Source organism: Orycteropus afer, unplaced genomic scaffold (genome assembly GCF_000298275.1).
Source record: "Orycteropus afer afer isolate SDZICR_OR568_19922 unplaced genomic scaffold, OryAfe1.0 scaffold00456, whole genome shotgun sequence".
Taxonomy (NCBI): Eukaryota; Metazoa; Chordata; class Mammalia; order Tubulidentata; family Orycteropodidae; genus Orycteropus; species Orycteropus afer.
Genome location: NW_006922043.1, coordinates 208,916 through 227,944, shown reverse-complemented (window position 1 = coordinate 227,944; position 19,029 = coordinate 208,916).

The following is a 19,029-nucleotide window of genomic DNA, read 5'->3' as shown; positions in this document are numbered from 1 at the left end:
TCCTTCCCAGCCCTGGTCACCACTATTATTCAACTCTGAGTTCTATGCATTTGCCCATTCTGGGTGCACTGCAAGGGGTTTCTCTTATATGTGGCCTTTCTGGCCCTGGGTTTATAGTTCTGTCAAGATGATTTGCTAGGCCTCAATCTTGCAAAGGGATTAGATAGTTTACTATGCAAATAAGGTACATAAAACTCTTACAGAGAGAGATTGGTTGATTACTATGCAAACTAGGTGGCTGTGGCTTACCTAGGGGATTAGTCAATTATATTTTTCTGCTAGGCTTAAAGGAACCAGTCCCACAGCGGTTGAGGGGGACCTCACTACCATCAAGAGGAACCTGGAGCAAAGCACATCTTTTGGACCTGGGGTCCCTGTGCTAAGAATCTGCTAAACCCCAAGAAACAGAGTTGTTACACTGGAGATAGTGTGAAACAGCGTAAGATTGTATAAGCAGTAAATCAGGAGACAAGATAGCTGCAGTGGGCTTTCCAGCCCATGGAGCAAGAGAGCTGGAGCATCTTCAGGCAGGAGGCCTGCTGGCAAAGTGAGGTACCTCTAGGCAAATGTTAGCAGAGCTAAAGAGCTATAGTACTTGTCCAAGCTAGGGGCTGGAGATAGAGACCTGGCCCTAGCAAAGCCAGCAGCAGATGCCAAGAAGCACATGAGAGCTGTCTGGGTTGAAAGCCGTCCTGACTGATGAACTGCCTCCTGTCTCCTGAGTTGTTCCTGTTATTATCAAGTTAATCCTGCTCCTGAGTTGTAACCTGTTACTTCTCTAATAAGCCCCATAACTGGGAGTGTGGTGTATGTGATGTGTGAGTTCCGTGTGGCCATTGCAATGAATACTACTTCACCCAGAAGAGAAGTGAAGAGTGCCTTAGGAGGAACAGCTGGTGCCAGAACTGGTTTAAAAAAAAAAAAAAAAAAAGCTTGGCGATTGGAGGTATGTCTGATTCCTGCCTCATAGGAATCAGCTCCTGCACTGACGTTGACTCTTCTCCCCCACCCCTCGTGAATTTAGATGACTTCTGATGCTGCTGTGTGGCACTAGGTATTTCACGTATGTGGGATCATATAGTATTTGTCCTTTAGTGGATGACTTATTTCACTCAGCATCATGTTTTTAAGGTTTACCTGTGTCGTAGTGTGTGTAAGACTTCAGTTCTCTTCATGGCTGAATAATATTCCAAAGCATATTAGTGGTCTCCAGGGGCCAGTGGGAGGGGGAAAGAGGCAGTCATTGGTTAAACACTGCTGAGCTTCTCTGAAGGGTGATGAAAAAGTCTGAAAACAGATAGTGGTGATGGTCTCATTTGGTGAACATAATCAATGTCACTGAATTATACATGTAAAATTGGCTGAGAAGAATTATGTTTTGTTATATATATGTACACTCTGATAAAATCTGAAAAATAATCAATGACTTTTACCTCCTAACAGTGCCCCAGTAGTCCCAGTGGCTGGGAGGTAGAGTGGACTTGCCTTCCTGGTCAACACCTCAAGTGGCCCATCTAACCAACCTGCAAATCCCACGATGTACCGGCATGAGTACTGTGTGAGAGCACTTAGATCAGTGGCAGCTGTAACTCAAAGGGGCAAAGTGAGCTTTTTTCCTACCTCAGAACAGAAAGCTCTCTTTGTCAGAGACGGCTGGCACCCGGCAGCAGGTGGAGAAGGTATTTTGGGCTTGGAAGGACACTCCAGAGCCTGAAAAATCGCATGAGTAGGCAGCCACTTACTCCACCTAAATATAAAACCTCCTCAGAGCAGCTCCCAGCCGCCCACTGCAGACCCAGAGTGGGGAGCTGGCTGCACGAACCACCCTCTGCTGTTAAATGCCCTACCCCAACTTCTGACCACTCCCAATGTCTTTCTGCTCAAAAGGGCTTGGTCAATAAGATGGGCTACTCTTGAGACATGGAAAAGTCTGTGAGAGGAGCCATGCAGCAGCCACACACCTAATGTCCCTTCCTGAATGTCCGTGACTGCTCTGCTCAAGTCTCCTCTCTCATGTCGACTGGATCCTCCTTGAACGTCACCATGGTGCTTTGGAAGGAGCATGGACTTTCAGAATCTAACAGCCAGGTCCCAGGCCAGCTGTGTGTTCCTAAGCACGAGGATGGCGGCTCAGCCTCCGCATCCTTCTTTCTAAAACGGGACGCACTTTGGATTCCTGCACACAGGAGACATGGTGAGGATTAAATGTCGCCTGGCACAAAGGAGGTGCCCATAAATCTTTGCAGGAAAGAGCTGCTTTCTGAAGCATCCCACATGATAGCACTTCTCGTCCATTTGGCTTTGAAGCCTGAGGCATCTGTGCGGAATTGCTGCCTGGGCTTGCTCAGTGGGGCGCTCCCTGTCCCTGAGCTGCCCCTCTGTGCAGGGGAGGGGCTCAGATGTCCTCTGAAAGGTGGGCCAGCCTGTCTGCTGGGACCAAAGCCCCATCCTGGGAGAAGAAAAGGACCACAGATGGGGATGGGGAGATGAGGGGGAGCAGAGGTCCCCAGGAGCCAGGTATACATAGCTCTGTTGACCCATCCCTATGGGCCATAGCCAGTGAGCACCGCACATTTGGATGACACCAGGGAGGCCAGAGGTCTGGCTACTGAGGGCGCCTATCTTTGGGCTCTGCTGGGAAGATTCTCAAGGACAAATCTAATTGCATTCCATTTCCCACAGAGCAGAGAGCCTGTCACTCTGTGGAAACCTGATTGCTGCTGCCTGCATGTGGTGGGGGCAGTGCGCAAGTCAGCCTGCTTCTCTTCTCCTGCGTCAGGTGCTCGGTGGGCCAGCCGGATTTTATTTAACTACTGCCTCCAGTCCTCGGAGCTCCACGCCTCGCGCTGAGGGCCACCTCTTAGATGGCTGCTCCCTGCAGGCAGGAGTGGGCACCCAGAGGGGCTCAGGACAGTCAGACAGAATGAGGATGCCAGTGCAGGACTGCCGGCCAGGGCCCTGCCAATTAAATCTGTTCTTGAGGGAGAAGTTTGGGCATTACCATATGTGTCAGCAAAGGGAGGTACAACTCCTATGAGGAAGGTAATGGGACTTTGTCTCTCTTCCTGAGTGCCTGTCCTGACACCCCTGCCTCCCTTCCATGTCCTGTGGGGTGTCTAGGCCCAATCTACTACCCCCTCACCACCCCCACACCCACTGTCCTCTCTGACTCCCCTTTGTAACTCCATTGCTCTGCCTGAAGAAGTCTCCCTGGTATCCTTGCCACGCCTTGGTTTGGGTCCTCATGACTGCCATGCCAGCTTCCTACTGGCCTTACTTCATGCAGTCTCTCCCTAATTGTCCCCTCCAAGGCCACCCAGCTGGATGCCTCTCCCTAAAGAAGAAACTGAGTGGCTCCTTCCCTCATGGCCATGCAATAGCCTTCAGGACTTCTCAACAGTCCAGGCTCCTTCCTCTGGCACTCATGGCTTCCATGAGCTGTTCCCACCTCTCCTTCCAGCCTTTCTCCCATTTCTGGCACTCCATCCACTCAGTCACTCATTCACTCACTCATTTACTTGCTCATTCACTCATTCATTCACTCACTCATTTAGTCATTTGCTCACTCATTCATTCATTCAGTCAATCACTTACACAATCCATGCAGCCATTCATTTACTTATTTATTCATTTGCTCATTTGCCCACTCACTCACTCACTCGCTCATTCATTCACTTATTCATTCAGCCAGTAGTACTTACTACTAACTGACTTAGTTATCCGTGGGTCCCAGTGTGGGTCTCAGGAAACCATTCCCATTGCCCTTTCATCCTTGCCCCCAGGCCCTCATGTGCCAGAACCTTGGATCCACACAGCCTCTGCCTGTCTTCCCCTGACAGTCCCACCTGCCCACTGGGATCCTCTCTGCCTTCTGAGATTGTCAGTGGGCAGTTGGATAGTAGGTTTCCAGGTACGAGCTGCAGTGTCAACCAGATCTCAAATCAAAACCCAGCTCAGCCACTTGGAAGTGGTGTCCCTGGGCTTCTTGCCTTAACTCTCCATAGGATGGGTGTAATACCTTGGGAGAGACTGGGGGTTCCGACTCAGCCTACAGTGGCCATCCAAGGCAGGCATAGATTTTGGCTATTGTCAGGAAATAGATGTTGGAGGGAGGGCCCCAGGAGTGTGCCTGGTGGTCAGAATATCTAAGAGACATCACCACCAACTTAGGGGGCGTTGCCATCCACTGCAGCCTTGAGCAGCCCTGGGCTTGAACTGGGCCCCCAAACCATGTGTTGGCAGTTGGACCCCAAGACCTTGCTACTCCACAAACTGTCAGAGTCAGAATCAGGACGATGAACCCTGATGAGTCTGTTTAGCTCAACCCCCTCAGCTTACATAAGGGGAAACTGAAGACTGGGAGGGGATGGGCAGAGCTGGGCTTGCTTGGCCTGGGAATGACAGACTGGACATCTGTGACCACAGTCTCAGCACCAGGAGACAGAGCTACAAATGCCCCTGTGGCTGTTCCCTCTCCCTGGGAAATACATAAGCAGACAAATAAATACCCTTGGGTGAAATCATTGTATGAGCGCTGACAGCAGCAGACAGGGCTGGGATCTGTGTTCGAAAATAGTCTGTTTTCATGGAGAACAAGTGGAGCAGGACCATCTGGAGGAGAGGCTGCTGCGAGGGTGTGTGTGGCACGGGAATCAGAGCGACAGGTGGCAGCCAGCCCACAGGAGGCGAGCAGAGAGGCAGGAGCTGCGGTGTGCAGTAAAGGGGCCTTCAAGAGGGTGTGGGGGCTCATGATGGTTGTGAAAAGTGGGGAGTAAGCAGGTGATGAGATCTGCTACAATGGACCCAGGGGTGTTCAGGTTTCTGCAGGCCTCCTCTGGAATGACCAAGTGGCTGAGCTAGCAGCCCAGCCACTCCCTCCCTCTCTTCCCTTCTGTTCTTCTTTTCCTTCTGTCCAAAAACAAATGTGGAGCCTAAGGAGGAGCCACAGACCCCAAGAGAAGCCCTGGGAAGCTTGAGTTGACCGACTCAACTCTCTCAGTGAGCATATGGGCTGAGAGGCAAGGACTGCCAGTGGTCATGACAGGCGCCAGGCCTGAGAGGCTGTGATGTTGTGAGGGAAGCCCAAACTGGCCATGTCAGGGACCCTTTAGGTAAGAAAAGAAAGGGGAGAGTGGAGGGGAGAATGGAAGGAAAATGAGGACAAAGGAGATGAACACTCGAGAAAGGCAAAAGTGAGAGTGGTTGGGCAGCTCTGGAAAGACAGCATAGTCTCAGCTCCTGAATACCCCAGCCAGTGGCCATTGAGTCAATTCTGGGTGGTGCAAAAGACTAACACATTCAATTGCTAACCAAAAGGTTGGAGGTTCAAGTCCACCCAGAGGATGCCTCAGAAGAAAGACCTGGTGATTTGCTTGCAAAACATCAGCCATTGAAAACCCTGTGGAGCACTACTCTGCCATGCCTGGGGTCACCAGCCTTGCAACATTCCCCCTTAATTAAGCTAATTGTGTCCAATCTCACGGCCTTGACTGGACCAATACTGTTGCAGTGTGTGTCCTCTGCCTCTCTCCTTTCTCGGTCTTCTAAGGCACATTCTTGCTTTACCCACTGCGTTTGTTCCTCTCTTCTCCCCTCCAAGGAGGTTTCTTTGGCTGGCAAGCCTATTTGTTTTGTTGTTTTTCTTTTTTGAAAGAGACTTAACAGAAAAGGGAAGGAATATTAACAAGGACAAAAAATACAAGAGCTCAGATATGGGGATAAGTTGGCTGCTTTTGTTTTGATTCCAAAGAGTCTGGTGGAAAGAGGGAGCTCTGGTGCTTAGTGCCTAAGTCATTTGACTGCTAACCAGAAGGCTGGCAGTTCAAACCCACCAGCCACTCCTCAGAAGGAAGGTTGGGCAATCTACTTCCATAGTGACACCGCCTTGGAAACCCAACAAGGGATCGCTATGAGTCGGATCCAACTCGATGGCAGTGAGTTTGGTTTTTGGTTGGTAGTCTGCAAGGGAGGTGGATAGGAAGAAGTGGTATTATAGCATGAGTCAATGGGCACCAGATGCTTCCCTCCTGGTGAAAAGAAGTTCAAGTAAAGGGCTTGAGTTTTTCAGAAATAACTTCCTGGATACTAGGCTGGGTTTCCCTGGGATACCCCCAGGACTGGACCACATGGGTCCTGGCTTTATAAGTCTACCACCAGGTGCTGTGTGCCACATGCTACTCCATGTTCTGTGCTCCTCCTTGGGTGGGGACTTCTACATTGCAGGGGTAAGTAAATTCATCCTTGTATTGCCCACAGCATCTGGTTCCAGTGTTACCATGGTGACCCGGACCATGGTCAGCCAACTGTTGCCCTGACTCTTGGTGTCTTCAGACCTCCTAGGGAAGAGTCAGCTGGGCTGCACAGGGTTCAAGTCCCTATGGGTCTTGAGACAACCTTGGTTGGTGGAAAGGAAGACTTGCCAGGTCAAGACAGGACCTAGATGTACTGGTCTTGGTCCCCCAGACCCTCATCCTGGTGCTTAAGAATCGACCCCACAGGGAGGCAGATGGGGATGAAAGAGGAAGGGAGAGTGGAAGAGCGAATAAGGGAGGAATGCTCTTCAAACATGGTCCCTAGTTGCAAGATCATGGTGAAAATAAACACAAACAGATCAATCACTCAGCCGCCTTTCAACCTCTTCTTTGCTCCATTTGGGGCTGGTGTCCTGGAAATGTATCAAACCAGGCTTTTAGGCATGTTTCTGATCTGTCTGTTTGGGAATTAACCCCCAGGACTTGGGGGGTACACAGTGCTCATTAGCACTACAGATGCCAGTGGCTCAGCGCTGCCTCAGCCTCCGCTCTGTTTTCAGAAGTGTGTGTTTGATTTCAGTCCTGCGGGGCTGCATGGGGTGACAGAGGCCAGCAGCACAGGTGCCTGGAGGCTCCTGCAGACTGTGGTGAGAGCTCAGGCAGGAAGCAGGCCCACCACACGAGTACTGGGTACCCTGAGAATGCTATGGGACTATGATAGGCCTATTGTTTGGGAAGGAAGGGGTTCAGCTGGGTCCTGGCAGATAAGCAGGGGCAGGGAGAGAAAAGACAAAGCCATCACCCAGGGATCTCCATTTCTCTCATAGATCTCATGTCCCAGAACCTCTGTCATCTCATTACTGGCAGGTATGTGTGGGGGTGACCAGGTGGCATTGCCTATAGCTGAGCTCAGCTTGCAGAGGTAGCACCAAGCTTCAGTGAAGTAGATGACATGGTCTAAAACCAGTTGTCATTGATTCCAATTCATAGTGAGCCCTACACAATAGAACAAAATGCTGCCCAGTCTTGCACCATCCCCATGGGTTGTTTTGGATCATAACATGGTCTATAGGACTTTCACTGACTGATTTTTGGAAGTAGATCACCAGGCCTTTCTTCCTAGTCTTATCCTGGAATCTATGCTAAAACTTATTCAGTGTCATGTTGCTGTTGTTGTTATGTGCCATCGAGTAGAATCCGACTCATAGCAACCCCTCCTTGGGTTTCTGAGGCAGTATCACTACAGAAGTAGATTGCTCAACCTTCCTTCCAAGGAGCGGCTAGTGGGTTTGAACCGACAGCCTTCTGGTTAGCAGTCAAGTGCCTTATGCACTATGCTATCAAAACCTCCACTGACAGACAGGTGATGCATGTGAGCTGCACTAGCTGGGAATTAACCCTGGGTCTCCCACATGGAGGGTGAGAATTCGACCACTGAACCACCAATGTCCCCATTAACCATAGCCCTCAATAAAGGTGCTAACTCCTGCTCAGGACCCGGTCCTTACCAAAAAAAAAAAAAAATACCACTGCCCCTGGGGAAGCTGTCAGTCAATCTCCTTATTGTTTCACCAGCCTCAGAGAGTCCACTGCTCACCATCCCTCCTGACACCCCAGAGCTATCAGTGCTTCTGCCTGAATGCCCACTTGGAACAGGCCATTCACACTGTAGGTATCTTGGAGGATCTCAGGGGTCTGGAAGGCTCAGCTCAGGGGACTGCAGCAACTCAGAAAATGCTCTGGAGAGCCTGCATATAGTTGGGAGGCATCATCCAGGCCATGCAGGGAGGAAAAAAGACTTCATGGATGCCATAACTACCCAAGCATGCCACCTTGAGGAGGTCCAGTCCCTCTGTTATGGGCCTTCGTTGGGACAGGAGCTGCAAGGGGGATCATGGTGGAGTGGATGTCCACTCTGGTGACATCAGAGGTGGAAGTGGTGGGCTGGGGCTGAGGGGATGGGACTCCCAGAGGCCTTTGAACGTAAAGGAAGCCCACTCACACTGATGTAATGGGGGCGTGACAGGACTTATGAGCCTCATGGAACCCCAAAGCGGCTCATCTTGCAGCTTCTGGATCCCCCAGAGAGACCTGCAGCTGTGGCTCCCTGTTCTCCTCCCAGGACACAGGGTGGGGCAGACACAGGCAACCTGTTTCCTGAAAAGGGGCATCTTCAGCCAGAAAGCCAGGGTTTGGCCTCTCAGAATGTTCAGCTCCTGTGCTGAGAGCTCTAGTTCTTGACAGACCATTGTAGCTCAGGAGAAAAACATAGGGGTCTGGGTTCATATCTTTCCACCACCTCTCACTATCAGCCTGACAAGCACAGGGGCTCCACTCCCTGGATTACAGGATGGTTGCAATGTACCTAGAGCTCTTCACAAGCACCTAGTATGCAGCTAGTACTTGCTAAATTCTTGGTTGATTTTCACAGAGTCTGAGTCTAAGGGAGACAGTATCCACAACATTGCTGCCTTAAACACAAGCAGACTAGGACCCAAAAGAGGTAGGGGATAGGCCTTGCTGTGCATTGCAAACTATCAGGGTCTTGATGCTCCCAATGGGACAACCACAGTGCCATATCTTGATGGTGGGAGCACCCTTGCTGGGCCTGGGGAGTAAGTGGCAGTGCCAGGAGGTTCCATACCTGTTTCATCCTGAGCCCTTTCCAGACAAAACACAGCTGACAGCCGAGGCTCTGTAAGTCAAGCGTCCCTCTTGTGGGGGACATCTGATGGAGCAAATGAAGTTCACCTTCCAGAGCTTGGCTGCTGTCACCATTTACAGGTTTGTCCCCACAGGGTCACTATGCTCAGTGGCAAAGCAGTCACGGATCAAAAGATGTTCAAAAAAGAAGGAACACCCCACACTCCCACCTCAAATAGGCCTCTTTGTACAGGAAATGAGTCAATTCTCCCATAGAGAAAATGGTTGTCAACTTAAAACACTTAATATCCCTATCACTTTTCTTAGTACTGCAAAAGTTCTCAGCATTGCAGAAGTCCACCCAGCAGAATGTCCCTGGCTCTGTGTCACAGTGAGATGGTGTTTCAAGTAATGTGGGACCTGAAGTCTTACCACCAGTGGATAGCCACTCACAAAATTCTACTAATGGCTGCACTTGTACCTAGACCCAGGGTACATGCTTGCACACACACATGCAACACACACATGAACACATGCACATTCACACCTATGAACTCAGGACACGTGCCCATGCATATGTATACATGTGCTTGGATGGCATAATACACAAACTTCCACACATGTTACCACATGTACAGATGCACTCTTTCACATACACATGCACATATGCACAGGTTATGAACACATCCACAACACTTGTATGCACCTATGACATATGTGCATATGCACATACATACATGCACAGGTTCTCACATACATACTCTTGGACTCTTGCATGATCCATTCACCTATATTCTGATGTCATACGTGCACATACATGCACATATGTGTATATGCTATCACACATATTGACACACTTACACACACTCACACACATACAAACTCCTTGAAACCTAAGCCATACAACTGGTCACCACTGGTCTAATGAGGCCCAAGTGGGCTTCCCTCTCACTGTTGATTTGAATAGAACATGCCAGAAGACTGGCATTCTCAGGGTTGTTTTAAAGTCCGGGAAATGTTTCCAGGCTCCTGTGCCTGTGCTTACTTGAAAAGGCAACTTCTGTTTGCTGAACCCTGGACCTGTGCCTGCCAGGACAGGGTCTGTTTGATCCTGAGACCTGGCCGTGGTGAGGGGAAGCACTATTTGATCAACCTGTGTTGTGTGTGAGTCTTGAAATCTGATCAGGGTGCCTCTCAGGCCCACAGCCCCTGTGATCAAAAATGAGCTACTTTGTGGCTGTCAGGTGCTCAGCCAGACCCATCCTCTCGGGAGCAATACCCACACAGGTCGCAGCCACCTTCAGAAGCAGTCCTTCTTCCTGTCCTGTGGACTCAGGTGATCTGAGGGCCGCCTAATCCTGACTACCCACAGGCACATGCAGAGCAATGTGCTCTCTCGCCTTGAGACCTGTCCTGTGCCTGGCCCCCTAAATGTTTCCTCACCTGGGACACAGGTGAGCAGCTTGAGCATGCATGTTGGGGGTTGAATGAGGCAGATGCCCATAGTACAGAGTGAGTGCTCCCTGAGAGCTCCAGGGGGAGACTCCATTGTTAGTCAGCCCACTGCCTGTGCTCTCCCAGCAAAACAGGTGTTCAGAGTACCTACCCCAGCCCACAGCCAATGGTGCCATCTTCAAGAGCAGTAGGGACAGCCTCCTCAATGTCCTCAGAGGGCCATGGTGCCTGCTGGTGTCTGTCTACATGTCAAGGAACCTGTGTGAATAAGCTCTCAGGCCCTCCACATAGACACAAGAACACTTGTGAGGGTTCTTGAGGGCTCATATATAGGCCAATAGGTTATCAATAGGGTTATTGATAACCCTCAGCCAGCAGCCACCCATTCCTGCAAAGTATGAAGAAAATCATTAGTTCATTCAAAGCTATTGATGAAGCTGTAAATCATTAGGAAATGAATTTACCTGGAAGGTTGGGCAATCCTACTTCCGTAGTGATACTGCCTTGGAAACCCAAGGAGGGGTCGCTATGAGTTGGGGTCGACTTGACAGCATATAACAACAACAACAACACGCCTCCTGTAAGGGGCTGGATGTTCCTAAGCCACAGTGTCACATACCTACCTGGGGAATAAGCTCCACAGCAAGGGCCTCACCTGCGAAGTATCCAGCTAGCTCACTGCAGGAAGGAGTAACCACATGCAGAGAATGGAGCCCTGTCCACCGGCCCAGCACTCTCAGGGAGGCTGTGCACTAGCTCACCCAGGTTCCCAGGCAGAAGAAGGCAGAGACATTCGTGTGACTTGGCAAAGGATCAGCCATGGCCTGGGCCCTGCTGCCCAAAAAAGGGGCCTAATTCTGGAGAGCTCACCTGAGAAACAGGTCTTAAGGACGTAGGGTACCCAGACCTGTCCCACCAATGCCCAAGAGCATCCAGTGCCACCAATGAAGACCAGGAAGACTCTGGCTAGTATGAACAGGGTGCTTTCGAGAAGCAGCCTCACCCCAAGCCAGGTGTACCACAGACCAGACACAGACCCTACGTCACACAGAAGAAGAGTGGACACAGCAGTAGGTTGCACAGAAGAAGAGTGGACATAGTCCCTAGGTTGTACAGAAGAGAAGTAGACCCAGCCACTAGATGACATAAGAAGGAATGGAAGAGCCACTAGATTGCATGACTCACAGAGGACGAGTGGAGCATTCAGAAGCCAGAGGAGACAGAACCCCTTGCTGGGGGAGGTAGGGAAGAGCACTGTCTCTGTTGGCTGGGCCTGGTGGATGGGAAGGACAAGCACACAGAATTCAGAAGCTAGTCTACAACCTCTGACTGGGACACCCCTATTTGAAACCTTGTTCTTTGGTTTCTAAAATGCTCCCCCCAAAATATCTACATTCTAATCTCTGCAACTGGTAAAGGTTACCTTATATGGAAGAAAAGGAATAAGGTGGTCTTTGGGAAGTGAGTAAGCCCATGTGTCCAGAGCATGCAGGGGCTGATTTTTTAGATATAGACTGCTAGGCGTTTCTTTCAAGGCACCTCTGGGTGCACTCAGCCAAAAGTGTTAACTGTTTGCACCCTCCAGGTTGGGAGACAATCCCGGCTCACCCAGAGGAGCCCTGAATGCAATCCCAGGTGCGCTTACAAAAGAGAGGCAGACAGAGATTTGGCACACACAGAGGAGAAGGCCACGTGAAGATGGAACAGAGAGTTTGAAGACGGGAGTGGTGTGGCTACAAGTCGAGGTGCAGTGGCAGTCACCAGAGCTGGAAGAGGCCTGGAAAAGGGTCCCTGGAGCCTGTGGAGGGAGCTTAGCCCTACTGATACCTTGATTTTGGACTCCTGGCACCAGAGCTGTGAGAGGATACCTTCTGTTGTGTGGGGGGTTCTGTTAGGCAAGCCTAGGCAATCATATACCTGCCACCAGCTGCAGATGTGTGTTTGGGCCCAACATTCACTTTCCTTACATTTAACATGCCTCACAGGGTTGCAGTGAGGGTGAAAGGAGAAAAGGATATGGGCAAAGGGGCTGGAGCAGTCGGACCCGTTGCTGAGCTGGGGATGGCACCATGGCTGGCATTGTGCAGTAACGCCGTTGGGACCCTGGTGAGTGCAAGCCTTCCACCCCAATTTGCGTCTTCCTGTGGGTTCTCAGCCACGGTCGCCTTCAAAATGGGACCAGCCTAGGACCGGCACTTCCCTGAGACCCCTAATTACCCCACCCCTCCAGCTACCCCCTGTTGGGTTTGGCACTCTTGCCCTTCATGGATTAACAGCCCATTTGCTGTCCACCTCTCTGAGGGCAGGGGCTTTTCTCTATGGGGCCCTTGGGCCTGGCTGGTATTGCATATGTAGGGGTGGGGAAGGAGTGAGTAACAAACTGTCTTAGGCTGAGATCAAGCAAAACCAATGAAGCTTAGAGAGAGAGACAGAGACAGAGAGAGAGGTAGAAATTTATTTTTAGGAAGTGGCTCATTCTGTTGTAGAGACTGACAAGTCTCAAGTCCATGGGTCCGATGTCAAACTGGAGGTGTCCCCTGACTCACACAGCTGCAGGGGCTGATGAACCTAAGATCAACAGGCAGTATAGCAGGCTGCTGGTTTTCAAGGCTGTTGAATCCTAGATCCGCAAGTAAAATGGCAGGTTGCTGGCTCATAGGCTGTGAAGTTAACAATCCCAGGATTGGCAGGCAATATGGCAGGTGACTGGTTCAAGTCCAGATGATGAACCAGATGCAGGATCTTGAGAAAAAAGTCTGAAATTTTTGCCAGGACATCCATACATACGGGAAGCAAGCCACACCCCTTAAGAAACTCCCTTTCAAATGATTGGCATATCTCATCATGTGGGATAACTACATCATAACTATCAAACCAGAGAATCTTAGCCCAGCCAAGTTGACATACAACCTTAACCATCACAGTGGCTAAGCCACCACTGGCTATCAAGATCAGCCTATCTTCACACATGAAGACTGGCATATGATCAGCAGTAATGGGCATAGTCATGAGCACACAATTATCAAAAATTAAACAGAACATCCCACAAGCCTGCCCTCTGCCCTCCATGCTGGGGTGTTGTCATCCATCCCAATGCTGTGATTTCCCATCTGCCTGTGGTCTTTGGGCAGCAGAGCTGGGAAGAGGGGCCTGAGTGAGGTATGTTATCTGTGCTCCAAACACCCACCAACACACTGAATTATTCAGTGACTGGGTTTTCAGTCAGCTAACAGCCTGGATATATATCGTGAGGCCCCTCCAGACAAGACTCCCAGCTAATGCCTGGCTGATGATGTTTCCCATTGGTGCCCATGAGTATCCACAAGTGGCTGAAGTCTGAGTGCCAGGTGAGATGTCCCTTCTAGGATGATGCTGGCAGCTGTGAGCTGTGCCTCATTGCATAGGGAGGGTGGTAGTGGGAGGGGGCTGGCTTTTCTGGGCCCTGCAGGTCACGGCCGATGGGCTCCATCAGCACAGACTCAGAGAGGCCCTGTCAGTGTTGATTTATGAGGCCCCTCATCAGTAGCCCCTCCTCTCCTCCCTCATGTTCCAGCCCAGTTACTGCACCCACACACACACACACGCACACACACATAAATGTTTCACCAGAAGCACCTACCCACTGGCTTCAAGGTCATGGGCCATCAGGTCCCTGACTCCAGCCACACCTGACTCTGGGCTCATCCATGGTGAGTCCTCTCCAAATAGACCAATGTTTGTGTGGTACAGTGACTTAATTGTATGACTCTTTTACCCATGGTCTTTGTGACTCCCACCAGATGATTTGATAGAATTGTGCAAATGCAAGGTGCTTGCCCTGCAGGGGGATTAGATAGCTTCCTAATAATGTAAATACTGTACATGGCACCCTTGTGAAGGTAGGACTGTGCAAATAGTGTATATGGAAACTTACTGTAAAGATTGATCAATTTTGCCATCTCACTAGGCTTAAAATGAGCCATCCCAGAAGGGAAAAGAGGGATCTCACTAATATCAAGAAAGAGTAGCTAGGAATAGAGCATGTCCTTAGACCTGTACCTCCTTGGCACAGAGATGACAGAGAGAGAGAGTGACAACAGAAATGGAGCAGCAGGTTTGTTGCCCATGGAGCAAGAATCCTCAGTGCCTTCAGGCAGGAGCCTTGCTGACAGAATGGGGTGCACCTAAGTGCACCTACTGGCAGAGCTAAAAGAGCTTTCTAACAGTTGCCTGAGCAGTGTGGAGGCCAGGCCCAGAGGTCAAAGGCCAAAGAGAGGCGTGCCTTTGGCCATGGCAGAGAAGAGGCTGTTCTGGTTGAAGAATTGTACCCTAAGTATTCCTGAACCTGAATTGTGACCTGTTACTTCCCTAATAAACTCTGTAACTGTGAATGTGGCCTGTGAGTTCTGTGTATTGAACCCAACAGACAAGTAGAGTACATGGGAGGGATGGCTAGTGTCAGAATTTGTACAAAGTTTGAAGGGTGGTGGCATGTCTGACCTCATAGGAATCAGCCTTGGACTGCTGATGGTGATTCTGTCTCCCCATCATGAAGTCAGAGAAAGTCAGATGCTGCCCTCACACCCTTTGTGCAGTTTTCTAAAAAATAATGAATTAACCACTGACCTCTCTGTCCAGCTTCCCTGGCCTACAGAGGAATTAGTGCAAAAGTAAATGTAAGCTCGTCAGTGTGGAATCTGCCTAGGGTGGCCCGCCGCAACTCAGAGCCCATCACCTATGAGACCATAGCCACAGGGTTTGGCCCACTGAGCTCTATGGGTCAGCATGACTTTCCAGGCACAAGGGGAGCTAGGCTGTCCCCACCCCCAGCTGACCAGAGCCCTGGCTATCCTGACCACATAGCCCCATGGACACTTACGCATGAGCACTTTCTTGCCTTGTTGAATGGAGATCCTTTCCAGATCCTTCCAGACCTTCCCACGCTCTCCCGTCCCTGCATCCCAGGTAATAGAGTTCATGGGTACACCATTTGTTCTGAATCAGCCACTCCATGTGCTCTGTGGGATATTCTGTGCACTTTGAAACCTGAGCTACCCCAGTCCCCAGTGTGGTGCCAAGTGGGCAGAAGTCTGGGGTGGGGACACAGTGGGCAGGAAGGGCACATTGTCCAACATGAACTGCAGCCATGCCCACCACTGGATCCGGCTGAGCCAGAGGGTCAGTGGCTGCCCTGCTGGACCTACCCTTTTGTGCCCTTTGGGAACAAAGAAGACTTAGGTAGAACATGCATCTTCCAGAAGGGATCAGCATGTTCTCCATGATCCTGGAGCACATGTTGGGGGTCAGCTTGGTCTCCAAGACTTGGGAGGCACAAGTTGCGATAGAGAGAGGGACTTTGTGGGCCCCTGCAAGGCCACAGTGGGAACATGTCCCCTTGGCTTTCTGAGCAGCAGATGGCATGAAGGAAGACAAGACAGAGAGGATGGTGGCCAAGAGGACTCAATCATTGGCCCACCAGGAACCTCCAAAAAAGAAGCAGAGAGGTGGCTGTCCAGGAGACTCAAAGTCCCACAGTAGGTGGTAGCAGGTAGGAGGCAGGGCCTGAGAAATCCTGCTGACACTGTCCATATAGCCCCACTATCACTGCCCATGGGGCAGCATCCCCGTAGAGGCAGAGTGAACAAGTGGAGCAAGGAAGGTCTTGAGAGGGGCTCAGAGGAAGAGTATATATAGGGCATGGTGGCAGCAGGCTGGGGCTAGGTTAGAGGGCAGGGCTGCTGGGCAGGTGTGGTGGTTATGTTTGTGTGTCACCTTGGCTGGGCCTGGTTGAATGTCTGGGCAGCTGGTGGTAGTTATTCCTCATGATGAGACTGGCAATCAACTCCATGGTGGGATCTACCACAAGCAGCTGAGGAGCTGCTTTGGGTATGTGGTCTGCTTCCCACATATAAGAAGAAGCTTTGGGAATGGTTTCTAGCTTGTGGCACACTTGGACCCTGCATGCAGCTGAGTCATTGTTCAGCAGCCTGCCATGCTCTGCTGACCTTGGGACTTACAACAGACTTGAATTAATGACCTGCGTGTGGTTTGGTAACATTGAGACTATGCCATTTTACTTGCCAACCTTGGGCTTGGCAGGCTCAGCAGCCAGCAGCTGTCTGAGTGAAGAAATGCCTCTAGCTCCAGTGGGCCGGGAGCTGGAGGCAGAGCTGATGCCCAGGGCTGGGGGGCTTTCACCCATCCCTTAGAGCCTGGCACTTTGAAGCACTTTGAACTCAGACTTAAAGCCTCCAAATTGTAAGAATAAACTCCTGTTTGTTAAGACCATCCCATGTGTGATATATTCTTGCCAGAGTGGCACTAGGTAACCTGAACAGCAGGCCACCCAGGCCAGGAAAGTACAGATTAACTGGCCTCTAGGGACAGAGGAGGGACAAAGCTGGCACCCAGACAGTGTGGATGTTATGGGAAACCTCATTCTTCACTATTCTGTGAACCAAAAGCAGGACCTTGATCTTGGGTTCCCACAGCCTCAATGGCCCATGTTCTTATCTGACTGGAGAGGCCTAGCTCCTTTTCCCTGCTCTGACCTAATGGGTGCCATGCCTCTGACTGGAGGCTGGATGGCAAATAACTAGACTTCAACCAGGAGATTCTGATCCCCGGGGGATAGTTGCTGCATCTGGGGACATTTTGGCTGTCACAACTAGGGGGAAGGGTGCTACTGGCACCTAGTGGAGAGAAGTCAGGGCTGCTGCAAAGCCCCCTGCAATGCACAGGAGAGCTCCCCACCCCCCAGTAAAGAATGACCTATCCCTAAATATCCTAAGTACCAAGGCTGAGAAGTCCTGTGCTGGACTAGAGGAAGGAAATGGCCTTGTGGCTCCTGGAGGGACCCCCCGCCCCCAACTTGGTCACCATGAGAGGCAGCTTGCCTTCTTGGGCCTGTGCTCAGACAGGTCTCTCCAGCTCACTGGGTGCTGAGCACTGTGGGTGTCTGTGAGGGACCCCTTCCTGGTCACATCATCTGCTGTCTCCTGTGTGGATCCCAAAAGCTACCTGTGTTTGCAGGTTGTGGCCACTGGAGTGACAGGGGAGGTGGAGCCCTCTGGGTGCTCCCAGGGATGGAGGTCCCAGCAGCTTTAGAAGAATGAATGCGACATCTCTCAGACTTATCAATTTTTCCCATTTCTCACCACACCACATCGACCATACACATATCCCACACAGGTATGAACATGCATGCACATGCATGATGTATTGACATCATGTGCACACATGTACAACACACTATATCCATATGTGCACACACAACATCTATACAGACACACACCATGCGTATGCATGCAGGCAAACATACACACCACACACACAAAAACAAGTGTACACCACATTTACATGTACATCCACATTTGAACACATGTGCATGTGATGTCCTGCATGCTCACATGCATATGAATACCTGTACACACTTGCGCATTCATGTACCATGTTCCCAAACTCATACATGCACCAGCCCAAATACCGAAACATGGATCACACACACCACATACCTGTGCATGTGTACACACACAATGCCCTCATGCTCACAAATACACTCACATATATATCATGTACTATACATATGCACACACAGTGCCCACATGCTCACACCCATACATGCACGTGAACATACATGCACACAGTCTACTTGCTTGCACACATGCATACACTCCACACTTCCACACCCTTGGCTTTAAATGTGCTGAAATGATGTCCTGATGGAGGTTGATACAGCCCCACCCACTACTAAACTCCCTGCATTAGTATTCCGTGCACCCTCTCCCACTGGCCCTGCTTCTTCACAGCCTTCCACTGAATCCTTTTCATGACTAATATCATCACTCACATCCACTCTGAGCTCTCATGGTGGCTGCTGTCCTTCTGAGGTAGAGGCTTTACAAGAATGAATACAGACAGCCAGGCTTGAGGTAGCCAGTGGGGCCCAGGTCACCTTTATCATGGGAGGTAAGCATGGCACCCACTTCTCAGAAACCTCCAAAAAGAATATTGCTCAATCACTTGGTCGTGATTTTGCTCAAAGTTTCCTCTCTTTTTACACTTGCTCTTAAGGGCATTCTTGCCCAGGGTGATCATTTTATAATCATGGGATTAGGAGATGTTCCAGAATTTACACAGCCCACTTCTCCATTCTCCAGGTGGCCCCGAGGCAGAGTTCCACCAGGGTTAGGGGTGTCTCTGTCTTCAGAGACCACAAGTCCTGACATCTGTAACCCCAGCAGTTTCACAGTCAGGAAGTCCTCCTGAAATCATATTCTAGTCTCTCTTGCTCTAGGACTTTTCCTTTTTCTCAACTCAGTCGAAAACCATTTGCTTGGCAAGCCTTCCTTTTCTGCTCATGGAGGAGCCTGGAAGAGCAGCTCAGAAATTTCTAAAGATTAAAGAAGAGCAGGTGTCTTCCCAGAGACCAAAGAGTAGCCCATTGGGGTGGGCTACTTCCCAGCTTGGTTTTCCTCTCCTGACTCTGAGCTCAGAAAAAAAGAGAAAAACCCTCCAGAATATGAATTATGTATTAGAAACCCAGGCAGAGCAATCACTGGCAATAAATAATTCTAAGCTACAGACACATTAGTTAGCTGTACAGTTTGCTTACAGGCCAAACCTTATTAATAACAGGGAAAAGCAGAGGCATTGCTAATGGGGCTCATGCCCAGCTGTCACGCCCTGATGTGCTGTCATG